Below are 16,703 nucleotides of genomic sequence, written 5' to 3' on the forward strand. Positions count from 1 at the left end.
TATAGATTTAAAATTTTTGCCAGTCTCACACATGTGAAATGGTATCTCACGCCTATTTTAATTTGCATTTCCTCAATCACCGGTGAGGTGGGGCAGCTTTTTACACCTACTGGTCATTTGGGCCTGCTTAACTGGCATATTTCTATCCCCCGTTAGCTTATCTTTTGCTTACTGATTTTTAGGACTTCTTTGTGAATTCTGGTTATAAATCCTTCCTTGGACATGTGCACTGCAAACACCTTTCTCCAATTAAAAAAAAAGCTCTTTTAACTTGGTTTATGGCACCTTCTGCTGTATAAGTCTTAAATTTTACATGGACAAGTATATCAATCTTTTCTTTTATAGCTTGTTTTTATATCTTGTTAAGGAAATCCTGGTCACATATATTTTCCCATAAATGTGTTTAACTTTTGCTTTTTCACTATTAGGTTTTAATTCACCTGGATTTATCTTTATGTATGCTGTGAGTCCAGGATTCAATTTTATTCTTCTCCAAATGGATCCCAATTGTCCTAGGAACATTTACTGAATCCCTTCCCCTCAGTTTCAGTTCTATCCATCACATGTAAAGTTTTCTAACATGTTTGGGTGTTATTTCATCTGTCCATTCTGTTCTACTGGTCTACCACCTAACCATGCACCTATACTGCAGTGTCTTAAGTCTCAGAGCTTTGTAATAAATTCTGATATTCTTAAAATCGTCTGGCCTATTCTCAGTTTTCTATATGAATTTCATGACAGCTTGTTGAGTTCCATGAAACCCTTTACTCAGATTTTGGTTGGAATTGCACTGAACTTATAGATTTACTCAGGAAGAAGCACCATCTCTATGTTACCATGTTTTCTCTTTATGAATGTCATCTTTTCCAACTGCTCATCTTTAATGTCTTTAATGTCATCTTTAATGTCTTTTCATGATATGTTGTAAATTTTTCCATAAAGATCTTTGACGTGTTTTGTTTTGTTTATTCCTAAGTACTTCAGGGCTTTGGGTGGTATTGTGAATTTTTGAATTAAATTTTCTGTTAGCTACTAATGGCGTACAGGAATGTTATTGATTTTCCATGTTGAGCTCAGAACCACTAATCTTGCTGCAATCAAAAGCAGTTGGAGTCTCAAGTGCATTACACTAAGTGAAGGAAGCCAAACTCAGGAGTCAACATGTTGCATGATTCCATTTACATGCTATTGTGAAGAAGGAAAATGTATAGAGACCAAAAAAAAAAAAAAAAAAAAACCAACCAAACAAACAAACAAAAACAGAACCGGGTAGTTGGAGCTAAGAGTGGGAGGGGTTGACTTCAAAGGAGAGTGAAAGAATTTGGGGAAGCGATGGACCTGTCCTGCATCTTGATTGTGTTGGCGATTATAGACTGTATGCATTTATTAAAATGTAGAATTTAAACTCACAATTAAAAGAAAAATCACACTAAAGAATGACTTTTACTAATTATATCTCAATAAACGTGGCCTTAAAAAAAAAAAAAGCATTTAGAGAAACTCACACTCATAAATGTGAGTGTATGCGTGTGTCTCCAAAAATGGATAAAGCCAACATGGGCATCAGCCTGCAACGTCTGAGACGACTTCTTGATAGCTGAGGGTCCATATGTAATGAAACAAGGACTCGCAAAAACCATAATGCACCTCCAGGGCCTGTTAATACTCTAGCCCTGAAAGATGTACCATGGGCCTGGGTTCTAAATACAACTGAGCAAGCCTGATCTTTACCATGCTGCTGCAGGGAACATCCTCACTCACAGTGGTTATCCAGAAGCTTACCTGGGCACAGCTGCTCAGGCTGGGCGCACAGTTCAAGATTCCCATGGCACAGCAAACCACCTGGGCTTTGGCTGCCACGGGTCCCAACCCTTGGGCCTCTGCTTCTGCTTCCCCACTGTGACTGTCTAAGAGGACAGAGGAGAAAATATGAAAACAGCAGAACTGGCCCATTATGCATTTTGGCTTCTTGGCAGTTATATAATTAAGATGCATAAGCTGCCATTTACTTATTGAACGTTCAGTATGTGCCAAGATCTGTGCAAACTTCATTATAACCATTATCACTTTTAATCTTCGTACAAATTTATAAGACAAGTGCTACTGTTTTTCTTGTATTGCAGATGAGGAAACTGGAGTTTAGTGAAATTGGATAACTGAGTTTAACATTAGTCAGGGGAGGAGGCCAGACTCAAACCCAGGTATCTGACTCCACTGTTCATGATTCGCTGTTTTATTAACTTGACCGCAGAGCATGGCTCAGAGCCTGCAGTGATCCCTAAATGAATGGAATGGAATGGAATGGATGGATGGATGGATGGATGGATGGATGGATGAGGACCAGAGAGAGAGCGAGAGCGAGAGAGAGAGGGAGAGACAACGTTGCCTGCTTTCTTGCCTAAGAGAATTCGACTCTGGCCCTGTATTATATATTTATTGACACGGGTGACAATATAACTCTAGGGTTCCAAGTGCATACACTGTTCACACAAATGAGGCTCTCTTTCTCAACTCAAGCTGATGCGGGCAGGGCAGAAACAAGCCACATCGTTCTCGTTTTGGCATGTGATTCTGCTGACCTCTCTCTGCAGTCTTGTTTTCCCATGGTGCTCTGCACCCCTACTCCTGTCCAGATTTGGAACAAATGACACACACAAAACTCCTCCTGGGGTTAAGCCCCTCACAAACATCTCATTTGCTTATTCGCTTGTTTGACGCACAGCACAACCCTCTGGGATCACCGGGGTTACTTTCCCAGTGAACATGAATACAACGAAACAATGACAAACTTAAGTATAAACTTCTTCAGGGTCTGCAGAAAGCACCCCCATCCAACAAGATTCAAACCCAGGCCTCCTGCCTCCAAGTCCACGACCATTTTTCTGCCCACACTGCCTCCCTCAGCACAAAGGGGGGTGGGGGGTTACTGCTTATATAGAGTTGTTTGTAACTGGTGTGATAAAAATCCCAATTTATTTTTTTTTTATTTTTTTTTTAAAGATTTTATTTATTTATTTGACAGAGAGAGACAGCCAGTGAGAGAGGGAACACAAGCAGGGGGAGTGGGAGAGGAAGAAGCAGGCTCACAGCAGAAGAGCCCGATGTGGGGCTCGATCCCACAACGCCGGGATCACGCCCTAAGCTGAAGGCAGACGCCCAACCGCTGTGCCACCCAGGCGCCCCAAAAATCCCAGTTTAAATGGGATTACAGAATTACTCTCAAACCCAATTTAGAAAAGCACAAAACGGAACAAACGCTCTGCAAATCTTCAATTCATGCTGTTAAGCTTTAAACTCTGCAATCCAACCCACTGCAAGTATCAGTCTGAATATTTTTTTTAAAGTCTAAATTGTAGAGATTTCATTCTTAAGAAATTTAGAGGCTGAGCTTTGGTATCAGACCTAAGATTGAATCCAGCTCCATCACTGACCACCTTGGGACTGCGGGCACATTTCTTAATGACTCCGAGCCAGATTCCCTGCGAATACAGATCAAAGTACCTACTTCCAACAGCCACTATGCAGACTAAATGAGACTGCGAGTAAAGATTTAACATGCCAGAAACATCACAGACGAATGACAAATATTAATTCTCTTCCTTTCTATAGAAATCATAACTTCAAATGCCAAATCTTAACCACAAGATATATTTCGTTCAATATTAAATATTTGTTAAGCACCTAAGTACGTGCCCTGGGTCCTTTGGGAAGGCAGCCAGCACACAGGTAATTATACAAATAACTGATTGATAACAATCATTGTGTTGAGTGTTGCTGAGTATGTTTTGAAGGAGACAACAGATGTCTTCACAATGAGCACCCTGTGGCCACTCATCTCCCAACGCATGCCCCTCCCCCCACCCTGGGTCTGAGAGCCAGAGACCTGCCACTCAAGCCAGGGGGTCCCTCGGTAAAGGGTTATAGTTTTCTCTTCCTGTGAAATTCCTCTGAAGCCCCCTACAAGGAATAAATCTGGTGAGAGGAAAGGACTGACAGGGTCCAGGAATTAGTGGGAGGGACTCTTTGAGCTGGACTTTTAGGTTTGGTACCTGTGGGGCACCTGTGGGGTTTCCTGAGGACTAGTCTGCTCAGTTTGTGCCCTTTCTGGCTCCCCAGCAGGTGCTGGAATCGTCCTGCCTAGCCTACTTGGAGGTCTGCACAATGTGCATGTGCCTGTCTGGGGAAGGATATCATAGGGCTCTAGGGAAGGACAGGGGAATAAATCTTTAGTGATGCCCACCAGGCACTGTATTAGGCACTGATCCCACAAAAGTCAGGTGAAGTTGCGACTATTATTCCCTTTTTACACAGGCAGGACCTGAGATTTACGGAGGTTTCATTCATTCATTCAATCAGAGGTTTATTCAGTACATTCTGTGCCAAATTCTGAGACCAACACAAGGTCAGAGAGCTGCTAAGTGGGTGAGCTGGATTCAAAGTCTGCCTGGCTTCAAATCCCTTGTTCTTTCCCATCCAACACCCTCAAGAAGGTCAGAGACTTTTATCCTCAGGATGATCACAAAGTGATTGGGGTGCCGGGTATACCTGAACAAGACAGGTAGTAGGGCAAAGCCGTGTGTATACTAAGTATCAAAGGAAAAGCCTATGGTGATGGGTCCAAGTGCCTCCTCCACTAGACTAAGAACTCTCTGACAGCAAGGACTGGGCCTTCTCCATCTAAGCATCTCCAGTGCTGTGCACAGGGCAGGTAACGCATCATGACCTGAGCCGAAGGCAGGCGCTTAACCGACTTGAGCCACCCAGGCGTCCCCATGTTCATCAAATTTTTTTTTTTACTTTTTCTGAAAAAGCTCCTGCTCTCCACTGTAAAAGCTTCAGGACCCATGAAAACTAGATCCACCCCTGAAACAAGTGCAAGAAACGATCAAGAGAGGAAGAATGGCAGGCTCCCAAGGCATTGGACTCACGTGGAACCCTGCAGAAAAGGAAGAGCTGGTCCTAGCTGACAGAGGTAGAGGAGACAACCCATAGAGAGGAACAAGCACGGACCAAAGTGCACAGGCTTTCCAGGGTTTCCAGAGATGACACGAACACCAGGAATCTGGTGGTCCTCCACTATACATCCACCCTAAACCCATGTGTCATGGTGTGATCTCCTCAGCCACACCGAGCCATTCTAGGCAAGTAGGAAAGCTGTGACCTCATGTGATGTGAAAATTCTAGATGCTGGTAAAGCTGGTGTAGCAAGCATTTTATCATTCTTCTGGCTTCCCTGTATAATAATGACCCAAACTGCCTTGTGTAGTGAGGTTTTCACCTTAACATAGCTGAAGCTGAAAATGGTGAATGCTCACTTTTCCAGCTTGCCTGGCAGCGGGGATGTGGGCCTGTGGCAGACACAGCTGCTCAGGTGTGAACCAGATCCTTCCAACTCTCTCGGTCAGCTATACCAGGGCTGCATTCCTCAGGCGTACAGCCCCACGATACCAAGTGAACACAGGCTGCCAGAAGAGGTGGGTCCTATATGTCAAGTTACTGAGTTTTTGATGGTTAAAATAAGCCAAGTTAACAGAGCAGAATGTAGCTAAGATTTAAAAATGGTTCTGTCTCTAAGAGATATCTGCACCCCCCATGTTCATAGCAGCATTATTCACAGTAGCCAAGAGAGACAAACAAAACAAAATGATTTTCTGTGTGATAAGATGTGTGAGATAAATAAATGTAAATATAAATATGATGAAATATTTTTCAGCCTTAAAAATAAAGGAAATCCTGAAACATGCTACAACATGGATGAACTTTGAGGACATCATGCCAAGCGAAATAAGCCAGACACAAAAAAGACAAATATTGTATGATTTCATTGATGTTAGTAGACTCCCTCTGGTAAATCTACCACTTACGTAGATACTACTCTAGATAGGTAGAACTCATTGAATCAGAAAGTAAAATGGTCGTTGCCAGGGGCTGGTGGGGGGAGGAGAATAGGGACTTGTTGTGTAACAGGTACAGAGCTTCCATTTTTAATTTTGCACGATGAAAAAGTTCTGGGGATTAGTTGCACAATCACGCCACTGAACTTACACTTAAAAGTGGTTAAGATGGTAAACTTTGTTATTTATTTAATTTACTGAAATTGTCAAACAAAAGAAAATTTACCAATTTTAGAGGCACTGTCATCTCAATTCATTAGAGCATATCATGACTTAAATGAGTGAAAATTAACAAGCAATGCAAATATATTTTTTAAATGGTCTGACTGTAGAGAAAGAAAGAAAATGCTGTATGTTTTGTGCTACCCAGAAGTTACACCACTAAATATGTTCCTGCTGTTGATATTTTAAGTATTTATTTTTTTATACCTTGATGTGTTCCAGAAAGGATCTGAGGAGGCTGGGTTATAAATAACCGTGTGGTTCATAAGAAATTCTGATTCCAGGCCACTGGGCTTGTCTGCAGAAAGGTCTGGGGCAGCTAATACAGTCACTGCTGTCATCCCGCCCGAAGGGGAGGGAGGAGTTCGAGGACTTGTCTACACCTGACTCCTACGCTCACCGAAGAACAAAGATGGTCTGAAACAGGGATGTTTGGCTCATGCCCGGAACACCTCCCTGATTTGACCACAACAGCCGGAGAAAAGAAAGCAAGCTAGAAAACAGCCAGGTTTCCCTCAGGGAGAGATGTTAAAGTTCTGAGCTGAGACTCTCCAGCACATGTCTTGATTATGAGGGAGTTACGGCAGCTATGAGGGACAGGTAGGGAACAAACACAGCAGACTGCTGCTAAAGAAAGGTCCCAGCAGCATGTTCTCCGAAGCGCCTCCAGAGCTGGCCAGCCTGCACCCCGCCCAGGGAACCCCTGCCCTGCCCATGATGTAAGCAAGTCCACCGCTTCCCTGCGAGATCGCCAGTGAGTGTGGACCCCTCGGCTCTGGGGCTCGGGGGCTCTGGCCACCACCAAGTGCAATCCAGCCCTGAAGGAAGAAGGTGAGGCCCTGGTCTGGGTAATAACCGTTTTCGACGGTTGTAAAGGTAATCTTTGGCACTCTCTACCAGGTATGATGGAATGCCACTTAATAGTTAAGAAGTTGGAATATAAGAAACAGTTTACTTTGTTTAGAAAATAAAGCTATGCCTCCTAACCACATAATGAGTACTACTGGTTTTTTGGGTTTTTTTCAGTAAGATCCACGCCCCACATGGGGCCCGAACCCACGATGCTGAGAGCAAGAGTCACGTGATCCACTGACTGAGCCAGCCAGGCGCCCCAGGAACTACTCTTGAAGGACTGTGTCATTTGTTTCTGCAGATTTGAAAAGAACACATGAAACCAGGTCACTGAGAGGGAGAAAAAGATCCCCAGATTGAAAGAATTGGCTTTGAGGCTGGAGACAGAAGAAATTTTGTTTGCTTCAGAATGAAAACAATACGTGTTCTTTCCATTTGTGGGCCCCCAATCATAGGGCGGGCAAACAGGAGTGGCTAGTGAGGGAAATCCTGTTATCCAGGGAACCAACACCGAGAAGGAAAGCTTCACAGTTAGAAGAAACAAGTTAACATAATAACCAGTGATGTACTGAATGCTTGCAGCGTGCCGGGCATGGGTTTAGGCACTGCACAAAAACTCTGTGAAGCAGGCATGATTACCATCTCCACAGACTGGAAATAAGGATCAGAGAAGTTAAATAATAATTGGGCTAAGGTCACAAAGCGAGTCTGTGGCAAGGCTGAAACATGAATGTGAGATTTCAAAGCTTGGGTGCTGAAACTTTTTGATGGCACAAAGTCAATTAAATATTTAGATTACACATTACTTGTATTACATTATTTGTGGGCCTTGCTGAGGAAATCTTTTTAAGTTATCATGAGGACTGTTCATTTAAAATGAGATCGTTCGATGCAGAGGCCCACATACCGAGGCTGATGCCAACGGTAACGTAACTTGGTTTCTGCTGCAAGCGAACAAGGGCGAGGGACTGTGTCAGGGACAGCCACTTCTCCCTCAGGATGTCCCATGCGAGTATGTGCCACAAGCCTGTCGGACATGCAGCCCCGGGACCCACTCCGAGCTGTGCACTGTGCCACAAACCACTCACTTGATCTTCCACAGTCATAACAGTGGCTTTCCCTGGCCACAGAGCTGGTCAGCACCTGTGAATGTGGGATGTGGCCTGGCTGTAAATTTGCCTGCACCCTAAGCTGCCCACAAAGCAGGAAGAACCTCAGGGGCTCAGGGCCCTCTGCACTGGGAGTTATTTAACTAGCCCTGGGGTGGTGCTGGGTTAAGCCTTTAGGCCTATCAGACCCAAGAATGCCCTTTAGCTGGAAGACCAAGGATAGCCACTGCCCAAAAGGCAGATTCTCCCTGGGGGTTTGTGTGGGTGAAAAGAACACTGATATTTCAATGCAGGTATCTTTTGGAGGTTGTGGGGAGGGGTCCCACCATCTCAGTAGAACCATCAAAGTATCCTACTCCCCAATTCATTGCTTGGTTCTGGGTGTGTGACATTAGGGAAATGCCTCTTCCCAAAAGGTTCTGGGAGATCTCAGAGGACACCAGTCTGGGTCCCTCCCAAAATAAAGAGAGAAAACAACTCGCAAGTCCAACCCACTCCCTTTCCCGAGGGAGACCCAAGTCTCCCTATAGTAAAGAAGGCTTTACTATAAATGGTAGAGATGGCCAGAACCTCAGCACTTCTAGGCTATTACCTCCCACCCCCACCCCAGCTGGTCTGTCAAACGCCTGGGCTGAGGCAGCCCTGGAGATACCCCTCAGGGGTATAACTAAGTAACTGGCAGGCTCTGACACTGGAGCATAGAGTAGCTCTCTAGCTCCTTTGCCACAGCAGCAGGTAGAGAAGGCAAGTTGTTTCTTAGGGTGGGTTGGTTGGTTGGTTGGTTGGTTAGTTGGTTGGTTTGGGGAGGTGTGGAACTCAAGGAACAGGAGGGGTTTGGAGCATACATTGCCGGGTAAAGGGCCCTGGCCTCAGGAAGATCCATATCCACTAGGCCTCAGGATGACACCTCTGGGTCCCTGTGCACTGGAGGGAGGAAGTGGCATAGGAGAAGGGCTCCCAACTGGGGGTCAGGAACCCTGGTTCTACGTTCAGCTTTGATCCCAACTGGCAGGGTGATCTTGGGCCATCACAACTCCCCAACCGTGTCTCCCGGACCTGGGGCTCCTCAGCCCTTCATTCAGAAAACCCTGACCTACTGCCCTGGCACACAGCGTCCTGACCTAGTACAGAAGGTGTCCAGCACTGTTCTATTGCTGGCTCGCCAGCAGTGAACAGATGGGGAGAGCATGCTGTGGAGTTCTGGGGCACCCCCCCACCCCCGGCTCAGACATTCTTTCGTCCCATGACTGCAGTCTGACCCAGGTCCAAGCCCGGGTCTCTGCTTGGCTGCTTGCACAGTACGGACACCATTGAGTATGAATTGCCCCCCCCCCCACTAACTCTGCATCCTGAGATAGTGTGAGGATGTCAGCACACACCCAAATCGTGGTGATAAGCCAAAAACCAAAGCTGCTACAAGGCCATCAGGACAAACTTGGACAGTCCCCTCTCACTATGGGATATTCCTGGAAATTGCAGCAAGAAGTAATGTGGTCAAAGGGGGGGGGGGATCTTTTTTTTTTTCCTTTTCTTTTTTCTGTATCCCTTTGTCATCAGCAGATGGGAATCAACGGTCAGCAAGGCAGAGTGCTGACAGAGCTTTCCTTCAGATGGGAGGAAAGCAAAGAATGGATGGACCGGGGTGGAAAACAGGAAGATGGAGGTTTCTGTGGATGTGCACATGAGCAAGCAAGGAAGCGAAGTGGGGGTGACAACTGACACCATTCTTGATGGAGCAATTCCACCACTCAAAAACCTTCCATGGCTCCCCGCTGCCCTCAGAAAAACATCCAAACTGCTCCCCTGGGACTTGAGGGCCCCCACCATCTAGCCATGGCCCACCCCTCAACTCCATGTGCCCTCCACTAATCCCCGCGCACCCCCCCTGCGCTTCTGCCGCTGTGTTCTGCCATCGTGCTCTTCCCCCGTCTCTGTCTGCCAAAATCCTACACGTTTCTCATGCGCTGGATTCGAAGCCTTAGCACCACTGACCTCTGGGGCCAGACAATTCCTTGTTGGAGGGGGGTTGTCCTGAGCACTGTGGGATGTGCAGCAGTATCCCCAGGCACTGAAGGCCAGTAGCTCTGGATGCCAGTACCATTGGCACACCTCCATCCCAGGTGTGCCAATCAAAAGTGTCTCCAGATACTGCCAAGTGTCCCCTGGGGGCAAAATAGCCTCTGGTTGAGAACCACTGTTCTACACCCAGATCCAGTGCTACTCTTCTCAAGAAACCCTTCTCTGAGCTTCTTAGAAGGAGGGTTATGATATATACGTGTGCCTTCCACACCTGTTGTTATATCCTACTAGCATTTAACACGGTCTCCTGTCAGCTTGATTTATATGTGGTTATATCAGCCCCTCCCCACTAGGCCATAAGTTTCTTAAGGGCGAGGAGCACATTTTGTTCATCTTATATAAATAACAATACCCCCCAGAATAGACAATACTGGTCTAGGGAAATTCAATCACTGGGTTTAACTTGCTTACTGTTACCGTAAACATAATCTGTTAATGTTGTTTATGTCTACTGTAGAAAAAAATTAATTATAGGAAAGAATGAAATCAAAACCAAAATCACCCACAATCCTATACTAGCAATAACACTAGTCAAAATACTGCTCTCCTGGTATGTCCCTCCAACACTGGTACACAGATAAAATACTTGTGTATGTCCCCCCATCTTTTTCTGTATACAGAGAGTAGAAGGGAAGTACCTGCAGCAGAGATGACAGCTCAGAGCCAGACTGTCATGACCACAGGGGAGCCTGAGGGCCATCTGGCCCACCCCTAGCATGTGCCTGGATCCCCTTCAGGATGCTACTCCCCACTCTGTTTGAACTGCTGCAAATGTAGGAACTCGCTATCACCCAAAGCAGCCTGGTTCACTTCGGACCACTCTAGAGAGCTCTTTCATCCACTGCCCTCAGATCTTTCACCCGGGAGCTTCCAATCCTTGATCCAATCCAAATTCTACCTCTTTAGCCAAACTGGTCTACTCAGTCTATTTCCCATCAACAGGGTGTCATCTGGCCCTCCTTCCTCCCCTCTTAAGAACTCCCCCTCCCAACTGCTGGCGTGGGCCCCAGCACTCAGGTTCACACTATCTGCCTCCCCCGATCCTGAGCAGTCAGGTCCTATCTCCCAGGGGCTGGTATTAGGGCTGGGAAACTTGAGTTAGTAGTTGCTGGATACTTGGAGGGGGACTGACGCCCACGGTGGGTGCGCATAAAAAGTAAAAATCTGGAGAGAGAGCATCAGAGACAGCAACACACATACACACACACACACACACACAGAAAACAACACAGATGTGGCTAGAGAGGCAGAGTGGTTGGGGCGCCTGGGTGGCACAGTGGGGCGCCTGGCTGGCGCAGTCGTTAAGCGTCTGCCTTCGGCCCAGGGCGTGATCCCGGCACTCTGGGGTCAAGCCCCACATCGGGCTCCTCTGTTGGGAGCCTGCTTCTTCCTCTCCCACTCCCCCTGCTTGTCTCTCTCTCACTGGCTGTCTCTCTCACTGGCTGTCTCTGTGTCAAATAAATAAACAAAATCTTTAAAAAAAAAAGAGAGAGGCAAAGTGGTGAGACTGGGGTCTGGGGGCAGGGAGAGGAAGTAAGAACGCCAGGCTTCCCAACAGCTTCCCAGCTCGGTCCTAGTACACCACACAGTCTAGCTGCAGCTCTCTGACTCTTCATAATGAAGAATTCCCCCTCAGTCCTGTTGGTTTTGTCTATCCTAGTTCATGCGACAAAAACCAAAATGGAAAGAGGCCTTGACTAAGACACGGGCCATCAGACCTCTGACAACTGATGCCTGAAAGCTCAGGCCCCCTTGGCCTTGACTTCTCCACCCTGAACGCACATCCGTTGGGACTGACCGAGGCCTCTCTGATGGTAGATTATGCATCGGTGTGCACAAAGCCCTTCACACCTCTGTACCACCAACAAACCTGACCCACAGGTGAGGATCTCCTCCCTGAGTTGAGGGAGCCAGAAATCCAGCCCAACAGTACCCAGGACTGAATAAGGTGGCCACCAAAAGCGTACGCTTGCGTGAAAATTCACATTACCCCAACGAAACACTAGCACCCACAGGGAGAATCTAAAGCCAGAGAAGCTGAGAGTCGTTCCACGTCTCCATCTGTCTTCCCTTGCAGCAGGCTCTAAGCCCCTCTCAGAGCACAGCCTGGCCCCAGCAGAAGCCACACAGCTTCCCAGGGGGTGCAGCCCTACTTCCCTAGGGGTGGATAACAGCAGCTGGCTTGCACCGCCCTTTCTTCCAGCTCCCGCCGAAGTCAGACGTAAAACCACCCCCCGAATACTGAGAAGGGCAGGGGCTCTGGAGCAGACAGCCAGATTCTCATCGCATTTCTACCACCTATTGAATGAACGACTTTGATCGAGTTACTTAACGTCTCTGCCTTCCGTTTCCTCATCTACAGAAATAAGAAATAACAGTAGTTTCCACTCTGAGGATTAAATGAACAAGAGACTTTTAAAGGGACAAGAGTATCGACACGAGAGAGTTTCACACTCACCAAGTCCTAGTTTACTGTCTCCCATTCCGTTCACACTACACATCTTCACTCGTGTTTCCAATGGACTAAGTGACAATACAATGTCACTCAGTTTTACAACGTATAATTTTAAAATACAATTTACGAGAGATTGTCCTCATTATATACAATGAGCTGGAAAATACAAACTGGATGAGGGTTCATTTGACTTCATTTCCCAAGTGCCCTCTAAGTGGCACCAATGCCGGGAGTATGTCGGCAGGAGTAAACAATACCAACAGAGCACGTGTAATACCTGGACAGATGTACACGTCAGGAGGCTGCAAGTGCAGCTTCCAGGCAGGCCCAGGCCCCTGTCAGGCAACTGACTGACCTCTTAGAACCCGCATTTGCTGCTGGGCTTCCCCGGCCAGGGGGGCCCCACGCAGATGAACGCACAGCAGTGACCTCCCTACACTGTGACAGCAAGAAATGCTTCATCCACACTCCATTCTCCTTTTAACTCCTGATAGGCTTTATAGAACCAGACATGCTTCCTGGAGCCTGAGTTGCTCCTTAATGGATGTGTGGCTACCGGAGTCCTGCCCAGAGCCTGGCGCCCAGAGGTCAGCCAGCAGCTTCTTTCCCTCCGTGCTTCGGAAACCTGTGCAGTCCCTCCCTCCAGGGGGCTCCTGAGTCCCAGCGTCCTGCCTGGAAAGGAGCGGCTGTGCTGACAGCGTTGGCCCTTGTCACGAAAGACCACGCTCCTAGCCAAGGTTCTGCATAGCAATAGGCCTTTCTCCACCAGTTTGGCTCCTGACGCAGGAAAAGCTGCTACTTCCTCCAAATTGAAGCCAGAGACAATTACAAGGCCATCAGAGCCCTGTTTTTTGCCTCCATCTTCTTTAAGAATTTAAAGCCTAGCCATCAAAAACTGCGGATGGGAGCAGAGATTGTTACAATCTTTCCGGGAGGCAAGTTGCCATTATTCTCAAATCTTAACAGCTGTTGCTACCCTCTGACCTAGTAATTGTACTCCTGGGAATCCATCCAAAAGAAATCATCAGAGGCAAACAAAGATTAAGGCACAAGTACATTACATGGATTTTCTATTATGTCAGAAAAATGAAAATAATATAAAAGCCCAACAATAAAAAAAAAAGGAATTGATTATAAGGTTTTAAGAGGTCACTAAAATCCTCTTTAGAAATCTTCTGGACACAAGAAAATATTAATATATTAATGTCTGTGGAAAAGCAAGATACACAATAACCTCACATAAAATCTTTTTTTTTAAGGTTTATTTATTTGAGAGAGAGAGAGAGAGAGAGCAAGCGAGCGACCATGGTGCGGGGAGGGGCAGAGAGAGAGAGAATCCCAAGCAGACTCTCTGTTGTTGAGTGTGGACCACAACACAGGGCTTAGTCTTATGACCCTGAGATCATGACCTGAGCTGAAATCAAGAACTGGGTGATTAACCAACTGAGAAACCCAGGTGCCCCTCACATAAAATTTTCGTGCTCAAACAGTCTTAAGGATCCCTCCAGAATGTATCTCTGGGTAATGGAATTTTGAGTGGTTTTTATGTTCTTCTTTATCCTTTCCTTTTCTCCGCCATCCTACTGCCCACAGTACCATTTGATCCCTTATCCATTAGTGTCATGATATAGAGATGACGGGGACAGTCCTAAACATCACCAAGTTCAAGTCCAGCTAGACGACACGCAAGCAGACCATCACACCCACAATTATGCTCTGTGAGCCAAGGCGAAGCTTCTAAATCAGCAACGTCCCTAGGTGGGGGATGCTCCAGCCGATCCTGAAAAATGAGCAGGGGGTTGGTAGATTGGGGAGGAAGATGGGGGTGGGGAGGCATTCCAGAAAGGGAGAACGGCATGAGCAAAGCCCAGAAACAGGAGACAGCATCATGGGTTGGGGGCTATATATGTTTCAGTGTAGCTGGGGGGAGCTATGTCTCCCCAGAGCACATTCTGCCAGCGGCCATCCAAAGGCTGGGGGGTGAGGGGAGGGAAAATTTAAGAGGGCAGTGGCAAGCCTGAGTGACTGATGACGTGAAGTACGAAGAAGTCCACCAACCAGCACAGTGCTTGGCACACGGTACACATGCACTAAATATGAATGAATGAATGAGTGAATGAATGAATGAATGGCTCAGGGGCAGACAGGAGGTTAGAGAAGCAGTTTATAAGACGGAGGGGAGGATGCTTCTCCCTCTGCCTGCTGCTCCCCCTGTTTGTGCTCTTTCCCTCTGTCTCTGCCAAATAAATTTAAAAAAATTTTTTAAGCCTTTAAAAAAAAAAAAAGACTTAAGGAAACCAGTGAGTGTGAGTTCCCCTTCTAAGGAAGGTGGGTAAAGATCCATTCACACTTATGCCCTGTGGCACAAACATACCAATAGATTCCAATACAACAAAGGGCTGATTCCTGCAAAACCATCAGCAACCAAGCCCCAGATTGCATGACAAAGAAAGATGAATGCATCCAAACTCACCACAGACAGGACTAACTAGATGAAAGATATCTACTCTGACTAAGAGGAAGGAACACAGAAGCCGCTGTGATGCCCTTCTCTCCTCTCTGAGCCAAGAACCCATCCTTCAGGCTTGGACGCCCGAACGCTATTATTTCAATCACGGACTCTCAGGGTGGGGAGAGCCACTACGGCTACCTACCCAGCCCCACAGCAGTTCCACTCCTAAGCATTTGCCCAAGAGAAATGAAAACATATGCCCACACAAAGACTTCACTTGACCATTCACAGCAGCTTTATTCGTAATAGCTGGAGGTTACAAGCAGGAGAGTGGCCTGAGGAGCACTGTGCCCTAGGCAGAGGAGTCTGGCTGTGACGTACAAGGTGGGCTGCTTTTGGTCAGAGCAGAGGGAATGAGAGATGGCTAGAAGGTTCTCGAAGTCCCCCAGACACGATGAGGAAAGCCAGTGTGGTCAGAGGAATAAGAAAGGACTGAGCTGGACAGTCACTTCAGAGGACAATGCTGCGCTTGGAGCCTACTCGATGTGGGTGCCAAGGGAGAGAAAGAGAGAAAAATCTGAATGAGCGACCGATGGTGGTATCGTCATGGGTGGAAATAGGGCAGCAGTCTTCAAAGCACGGTCCCTGGGCCAGCAGCAACAGCATCACCTGGGAAATTGTTAGAAATGAAGGCTCTCCGGGCGCCTGGGTGGCACAGCGGTTAAGCGTCTGCCTTCGGCTCAGGGCGTGATCCTGGCGTTATGGGATCGAGCCCCACATCAGGCTCCTCTGCTATGAGCCTGCTTCTTCCTCTCCCACTCCCCCTGCTTGTGTTCCCTCTCTCGCTGGCTGTCTCTATCTCTGTTGAATAAATAAATAAAATCTTTAAAAAAAAAAAAAAAAGAAATGAAGGCTCTCAGGCCCTACTTCAGACCCACTGAGTCAGACGCTCTGGCTACCTACCCGCCCCGTGAAAAAAAGCAAGGCATCGATGCCCTCTGTACCAACAAAGGTTTCTGAGGATTAGTGCAAACAAATCCGCAAGGGGCCTCATCCTCCCTCCAGAAGCAGCCACATCATTGCCGGGGCGCTGTTCAGAAGTTCATTATGCAAGAAAACAAAAACCGTTTTTCCCCCACAGGTCACACTAATAAAGAGGACTGTTCCACAGTCCTCCAAACAGATACTGTTTGGCACAGCCGTGCTGCCCCTTCCCCTCTCTTATAAGGACTACTCAGCCCGCCCCCTCCCCCCCAGGGCATGTACCAAGGACCCTGCCTCCAAGCCGGAGCTGAGGCACCCAGCACTGGGCCCAAGCTGGGCCTCTCAGATGCTTGCCCCCCAGGAATTCAGAACCAGGTCTGCAGGTTACTTCAGATGAAGACTGCTGACGAGCAGCTGCCAGGTGGCCACACCTGGCCAAACGCTCACCAAGGCAAAAAAGGATGTCTGCTGGGACAGAGAGAGCAACGGAACACAGAGAAACAGAGACAACCTTTCATGCGAAGAGAGAGAGACAGACAGAGACACAGAGCATCAATGAGGGCAGGAGCTGAGCCTTTGTTTTGTTTTTTAGTTCATTATTGTAACCTAAAGCTGGCACACAGTTAGGAGTTGAACAGATACTGGTTCCATGAATT

The 16,703-nt window shown here is 47.1% G+C and overlaps 1 protein-coding gene across 9 annotated transcripts in view; it reads right to left on the bottom strand.

Moving 5' to 3' along the window:
• Positions 1 to 16,703, bottom strand: part of REEP1 (receptor accessory protein 1) — a 99,552-nt gene that overhangs the window by 60,173 nt on the left and 22,676 nt on the right. Inside the window, exon 1 of one of the 9 annotated variants that reach the window (XM_048222800.2) lies at positions 1,783 to 1,877. The exons of the other annotated variants lie outside the window; for them this stretch is intronic. The gene's annotated coding sequence lies outside the window, so the exon portion shown is untranslated. Of the gene's footprint in view, positions 1 to 1,782; positions 1,878 to 16,703 lie in introns of those variants that run through there. 9 annotated transcript variants of the gene reach the window in all.

Source organism: Ursus arctos, unplaced genomic scaffold, assembly GCF_023065955.2.
Source record: "Ursus arctos isolate Adak ecotype North America unplaced genomic scaffold, UrsArc2.0 scaffold_8, whole genome shotgun sequence".
Classification (NCBI taxonomy): Eukaryota; Metazoa; Chordata; class Mammalia; order Carnivora; family Ursidae; genus Ursus; species Ursus arctos.